The sequence below is a fragment of the Oncorhynchus masou genome, chromosome 21 (assembly GCF_036934945.1).
Source record: "Oncorhynchus masou masou isolate Uvic2021 chromosome 21, UVic_Omas_1.1, whole genome shotgun sequence".
Classification (NCBI taxonomy): domain Eukaryota; kingdom Metazoa; phylum Chordata; class Actinopteri; order Salmoniformes; family Salmonidae; genus Oncorhynchus; species Oncorhynchus masou.
The window spans coordinates 14,529,367-14,537,004 of NC_088232.1; positions in this window are offsets into that span (position 1 = coordinate 14,529,367).

Consider the following 7,638-nt stretch of genomic DNA (forward strand, 5'->3'; position numbering starts at 1 on the left):
GAAATGAACATTGTGGACAGTTCTCAGCAAGTTGGACAGTTTTCTAAACAAGCAAATCATGTTGCAACATTGAAATACAGAAAAACATGTTGATTTTTTCCATAAACAAGCTCTAAATCATGTTTGATGCACTCTGGATGTCCAATTTCTGCTGTGCTGCCTATTTGAGATGAAATGAACATTGTGGACAGTTCTCAGCAAGTTGCAACATTGAAATACAGAAAAAACATGTATTTCCATAAACAAGCTCTAAATCATGTTTGATGCACTCTGGATGTCCAATTTCTGCTGTGCTGTCTATTTGAGATGAAATGAACATTGTGGACAGTTCTCAGCAAGTTGCAACATTGAAATACAGAAAAACATGTATTTCCATAAACAAGCTCTAAATCATGTTTGATGCACTCTGGATGTCCAATTTCTGCTGTGCTGTCTATTTGAGATGAAATGAACATTGTGGACAGTTCTCAGCAAGTTGCAACATTGAAATACAGAAAAACATGTATTTCCATAAACAAGCTCTAAATCATGTTTGATGCACTCTGGATGTCCAATTTCTGCTGTGCTGTCTATTTGAGATGAAATGAACATTGTGGACAGTTCTCAGCAAGTTGCAACATTGAAAAACAGAAAAACATGTTTTCCATAAACAAGCTCTAAATAATGTTTGATGCACTCTGGATGTCCAATACATTGAATGAAAAACATGTATTTCCAAGTTGCAACATTGAAATACAGAAAAACATGTATTTCCATAAACAAGCTCTAAATCATGTTTGATGCACTCTGGATGTCCAATTTCTGCTGTGCTGTCTATTTGAGATGAAATGAACATTGTGGACAGTTCTCAGCAAGTTGCAACATTGAAATACAGAAAAACATGTATTTCCATAAACAAGCTCTAAATCATGTTTGATGCACTCTGGATGTCCAATTTCTGCTGTGCTGCCTATTTGAGATGAAATGAACATTGTGGACAGTTCTCAGCAAGTTGCAACATTGAAATACAGAAAAACATGTATTTCCATAAACAAGCTCTAAATCATGTTTGATGCACTCTGGATGTCCAATTTCTGCTGTGCTGTCTATTTGAGATGAAATGAACATTGTGGACAGTTCTCAGCAAGTTGCAACATTGAAATACAGAAAAACATGTATTTCCATAAACAAGCTCTAAATCATGTTTGATGCACTCTGGATGTCCAATTTCTGCTGTGCTGCCTATTTGAGATGAAATGAACATTGTGGACAGTTCTCAGCAAGTTGCAACATTGAAATACAGAAAAACATGTTTTCCATAAACAAGCTCTAAATCATGTTTGATGCACTCTGGATGTCCAATTTCTGCTGTGCTGTCTATTTGAGATGAAATGAACATTGTGGACAGTTCTCAGCAAGTTGCAACATTGAAATACAGAAAAACATGTATTTCCATAAACAAGCTCTAAATCATGTTTGATGCACTCTGGATGTCCAATTTCTGCTGTGCTGTCTATTTGAGATGAAATGAACATTGTGGACAGTTCTCAGCAAGTTGCAACATTGAAATACAGAAAAACATGTATTTCCATAAACAAGCTCTAAATCATGTTTGATGCACTCTGGATGTCCAATTTCTGCTGTGCTGCCTATTTGAGATGAAATGAACATTGTGGACAGTTCTCGCAAGTTGCAACATTGAAATACAGAAAAAACATGTTTTCCATAAACAAGCTCTAAATAATGTTTGATGCACTCTGGATGTCCAATTTCTGCTGTGCTGTCTATTTGAGATGAAATGAACATTGTGGACAGTTCTCAGCAAGTTGCAACATTGAAATACAGAAAAACATGTATTTCCATAAACAAGCTCTAAATCATGTTTGATGCACTCTGGATGTCCAATTTCTGCTGTGCTGTCTATTTGAGATGAAATGAACATTGTGGACAGTTCTCAGCAAGTTGCAACATTGAAATACAGAAAAACATGTATTTCCATAAACAAGCTCTAAATCATGTTTGATGCACTCTGGATGTCCAATTTCTGCTGTGCTGTCTATTTGAGATGAAATGAACATTGTGGACAGTTCTCAGCAAGTTGCAACATTGAAATACAGAAAAAACATGTATTTCCATAAACAAGCTCTAAATCATGTTTGATGCACTCTGGATGTCCAATTTCTGCTGTGCTGCCTATTTGAGATGAAATGAACATTGTGGACAGTTCTCAGCAAGTTGCAACATTGAAAAACAGAAAAAACATGTATTTCCATAAACAAGCTCTAAATCATGTTTGATGCACTCTGGATGTCCAATTTCTGCTGTGCTGTCTATTTGAGATGAAATGAACATTGTGGACAGTTCTCAGCAAATCATGTTGCAACATTGAAATGACAGAAAAAGTTGCATGTATTTCCATAAACAAGCTCTAAATCATGTTTGATGCACTCTGGATGTCCAATTTCTGCTGTGCTGTCTATTTGAGATGAAATGAACATTGTGGACAGTTCTCAGCAAGTTGCAACATTGAAATACAGAAAAAACATGTATTTCCAAACAGCTCTAAATCATGTTTGATGCACTCTGGATGTCCAATTTCTGCTGTGCTGCCTATTTGAGATGAAATGAACATTGTGGACAGTTCTCAGCAAGTTGCAACATTGAAAAACAGAAAAAACATGTTTTCCATAAACAAGCTCTAAATCATGTTTGATGCACTCTGGATGTCCAATTTCTGCTGTGCTGTCTATTTGAGATGAAATGAACATTGTGGACAGTTCTCAGCAAGTTGCAACATTGAAATACAGAAAAACATGTATTTCCATAAACAAGCTCTAAATCATGTTTGATGCACTCTGGATGTCCAATTTCTGCTGTGCTGTCTATTTGAGATGAAATGAACATTGTGGACAGTTCTCAGCAAGTTGCAACATTGAAATACAGAAAAACATGTATTTCCATAAACAAGCTCTAAATCATGTTTGATGCACTCTGGATGTCCAATTTCTGCTGTGCTGTCTATTTGAGATGAAATGAACATTGTGGACAGTTCTCAGCAGTTGCAACATTGAAAAACAGAAAAAATGTTTTTCCATAAACAAGCTCTAAATCATGTTTGATGCACTCTGGATGTCCAATTTCTGCTGTGCTGCCTATTTGAGATGAAATGAACATTGTGGACAGTTCTCAGCAAGTTGCAACATTGAAATACAGAAAAACATGTATTTCCATAAACAAGCTCTAAATCATGTTTGATGCACTCTGGATGTCCAATTTCTGCTGTGCTGCCTATTTGAGATGAAATGAACATTGTGGACAGTTCTCAGCAAGTTGCAACATTGAAATACAGAAAAAACATGTATTTCCATAAACAAGCTCTAAATAATGTTTGATGCACTCTGGATGTCCAATTTCTGCTGTGCTGTCTATTTGAGATGAAATGAACATTGTGGACAGTTCTCAGCAAGTTGCAACATTGAAATACAGAAAAACATGTATTTCCATAAACAAGCTCTAAATCATGTTTGATGCACTCTGGATGTCCAATTTCTGCTGTGCTGTCTATTTGAGATGAAATGAACATTGTGGACAGTTCTCAGCAAGTTGCAACATTGAAATACAGAAAAACATGTATTTCCATAAACAAGCTCTAAATCATGTTTGATGCACTCTGGATGTTCAATTTCTGCTGTGCTATCTATTTGAGATGAAATGAACATTGTGGACAGTTTTCAGCAAGTTGCAACATTGAAATACAGAAAAAATGTGTTTTCCATAAACAAGCTCTAAATCATGTTTGATGCACTCTGGATGTCCAATTTCTGCTGTGCTGCCTATTTGAGATGAAATGAACATTGTGGACAGTTCTCAGCAAGTTGCAACATTGAAAAACAGAAAAAACATGTTTTCCATAAACAAGCTCTAAATAATGTTTGATGCACTCTGGATGTCCAATTTCTGCTGTGCTGTCTATTTGAGATGAAATGAACATTGTGGACAGTTCTCAGCAAGTTGCAACATTGAAAACAGAAAAACATGTTTTCCATAAACAAGCTCTAAATCATGTTTGATGCACTCTGGATGTCCAATTTCTGCTGTGCTGTCTATTTGAGATGAAATGAACATTGTGGACAGTTCTCAGCAAGTTGCAACATTGAAATACAGAAAAACATGTATTTCCATAAACAAGCTCTAAATCATGTTTGATGCACTCTGGATGTCCAATTTCTGCTGTGCTGTCTATTTGAGATGAAATGAACATTGTGGACAGTTCTCAGCAAGTTGCAACATTGAAATACAGAAAAACATGTATTTCCATAAACAAGCTCTAAATCATGTTTGATGCACTCTGGATGTCCAATTTCTGCTGTGCTGCCTATTTGAGATGAAATGAACATTGTGGACAGTTCTCAGCAAGTTGCAACATTGAAAAACAGAAAAAACATGTTTTCCATAAACAAGCTCTAAATAATGTTTGATGCACTCTGGATGTCCAATTTCTGCTGTGCTGTCTATTTGAGATGAAATGAACATTGTGGACAGTTCTCAGCAAGTTGCAACATTGAAATACAGAAAAACATGTATTTCCATAAACAAGCTCTAAATCATGTTTGATGCACTCTGGATGTCCAATTTCTGCTGTGCTGCCTATTTGAGATGAAATGAACATTGTGGACAGTTCTCAGCAAGTTGCAACATTGAAATACAGAAAAAACATGTATTTCCATAAACAAGCTCTAAATAATGTTTGATGCACTCTGGATGTCCAATTTCTGCTGTGCTGCCTATTTGAGATGAAATGAACATTGTGGACAGTTCTCAGCAAGTTGCAACATTGAAATACAGAAAAACATGTATTTCCATAAACAAGCTCTAAATCATGTTTGATGCACTCTGGATGTCCAATTTCTGCTGTGCTGTCTATTTGAGATGAAATGAACATTGTGGACAGTTCTCAGCAAGTTGCAACATTGAAATACAGAAAAACATGTATTTCCATAAACAAGCTCTAAATCATGTTTGATGCACTCTGGATGTCCAATTTCTGCTGTGCTGTCTATTTGAGATGAAATGAACATTGTGGACAGTTCTCAGCAAGTTGCAACATTGAAATACAGAAAAACATGTTTTCCATAAACAAGCTCTAAATAATGTTTGATGCACTCTGGATGTCCAATTTCTGCTGTGCTGTCTATTTGAGATGAAATGAACATTGTGGACAGTTCTCAGCAAGTTGCAACATTGAAATACAGAAAAAACATGTATTCCATAAACAAGCTCTAAATCATGTTTGATGCACTCTGGATGTCCAATTTCTGCTGTGCTGCCTATTTGAGATGAAATGAACATTGTGGACAGTTCTCAGCAAGTTGCAACATTGAAATACAGAAAAACATGTATTTCCATAAACAAGCTCTAAATCATGTTTGATGCACTCTGGATGTCCAATTTCTGCTGTGCTGTCTATTTGAGATGAAATGAACATTGTGGACAGTTCTCAGCAAGTTGCAACATTGAAATACAGAAAAACATGTATTTCCAAGCTAAATCATGTTTGATGCACTCTGGATGTCCAATTTCTGCTGTGCTGCCTATTTGAGATGAAATGAACATTGTGGACAGTTCTCAGCAAGTTGCAACATTGAAATACAGAAAAACATGTATTTCCATAAACAAGCTCTAAATCATGTTTGATGCACTCTGGATGTCCAATTTCTGCTGTGCTGTCTATTTGAGATGAAATGAACATTGTGGACAGTTCTCAGCAAGTTGCAACATTGAAATACAGAAAAACATGTATTTCCATAAACAAGCTCTAAATTTTTGATGATGATGTCCAATTTCTGAACATTTGAGATGAAATGAACATTGTGGACAGTTCTCAGCAAGTTGCAACATTGAAATACAGAAAAACATGTATTTCCATAAACAAGCTCTAAATCATGTTTGATGCACTCTGGATGTCCAATTTCTGCTGTGCTGCCTATTTGAGATGAAATGAACATTGTGGACAGTTCTCAGCAAGTTGCAACATTGAAAAACAGAAAAAACATGTTTTCCATAAACAAGCTCTAAATAATGTTTGATGCACTCTGGATGTCCAATTTCTGCTGTGCTGTCTATTTGAGATGAAATGAACATTGTGGACAGTTCTCAGCAAGTTGCAACATTGAAATACAGAAAAACATGTATTTCCATAAACAAGCTCTAAATCATGTTTGATGCACTCTGGATGTCCAATTTCTGCTGTGCTGTCTATTTGAGATGAAATGAACATTGTGGACAGTTCTCAGCAAGTTGCAACATTGAAATACAGAAAAACATGTATTTCCATAAACAAGCTCTAAATCATGTTTGATGCACTCTGGATGTCCAATTTCTGCTGTGCTGTCTATTTGAGATGAAATGAACATTGTGGACAGTTCTCAGCAAGTTGCAACATTGAAATACAGAAAAACATGTATTTCCATAAACAAGCTCTAAATAATGTTTGATGCACTCTGGATGTCCAATTTCTGCTGTGCTGCCTATTGAGATGAAATGAACATTGTGGACAGTTCTCAAGTTTGCAAATTGAAATACAGAAAAAACATGTTTTCCATAAACAAGCTCTAAATAATGTTTGATGCACTCTGGATGTCCAATTTCTGCTGTGCTGTCTATTTGAGATGAAATGAACATTGTGGACAGTTCTCAGCAAGTTGCAACATTGAAATACAGAAAAACATGTATTTCCATAAACAAGCTCTAAATCATGTTTGATGCACTCTGGATGTCCAATTTCTGCTGTGCATTGTGGACAGTTCTCAGCAAGTTGCAATTTGAGATGAAAACAAGAAATCATGTTTGATGGATGTCAATTTCTGTTCTCTATTTGAGATGAAATGAACAAGTTGCAACATTGAAATACAGAAAAACATGTATTTCCATAAACAAGCTCTAAATCATGTTTGATGCACTCTGGATGTCCAATTTCTGCTGTGCTGCCTATTTGAGATGAAATGAACATTGTGGACAGTTCTCAGCAAGTTGCAACATTGAAAAACAGAAAAACATGTTTTCCATAAACAAGCTCTAAATAATGTTTGATGCACTCTGGATGTCCAATTTCTGCTGTGCTGTCTATTTGAGATGAAATGAACATTGTGGACAGTTCTCAGCAAGTTGCAACATTGAAATACAGAAAAACATGTATTTCCATAAACAAGCTCTAAATCATGTTTGATGCACTCTGGATGTCCAATTTCTGCTGTGCTGTCTATTTGAGATGAAATGAACATTGTGGACAGTTCTCAGCAAGTTGCAACATTGAAATACAGAAAAAACATGTATTTCCATAAACAAGCTCTAAATAATGTTTGATGCACTCTGGATGTCCAATTTCTGCTGTGCTGCCTATTTGAGATGAAATGAACATTGTGGACAGTTCTCAGCAAGTTGCAACATTGAAATACAGAAAAAACATGTATTTCCATAAACAAGCTCTAAATCATGTTTGATGCACTCTGGATGTCCAATTTCTGCTGTGCTGTCTATTTGAGATGAAATGAACATTGTGGACAGTTCTCAGCAAGTTGCAACATTGAAATACAGAAAAACATGTATTTCCATAAACAAGCTCTAAATCATGTTTGATGCACTCTGGATGTCCAATTTCTG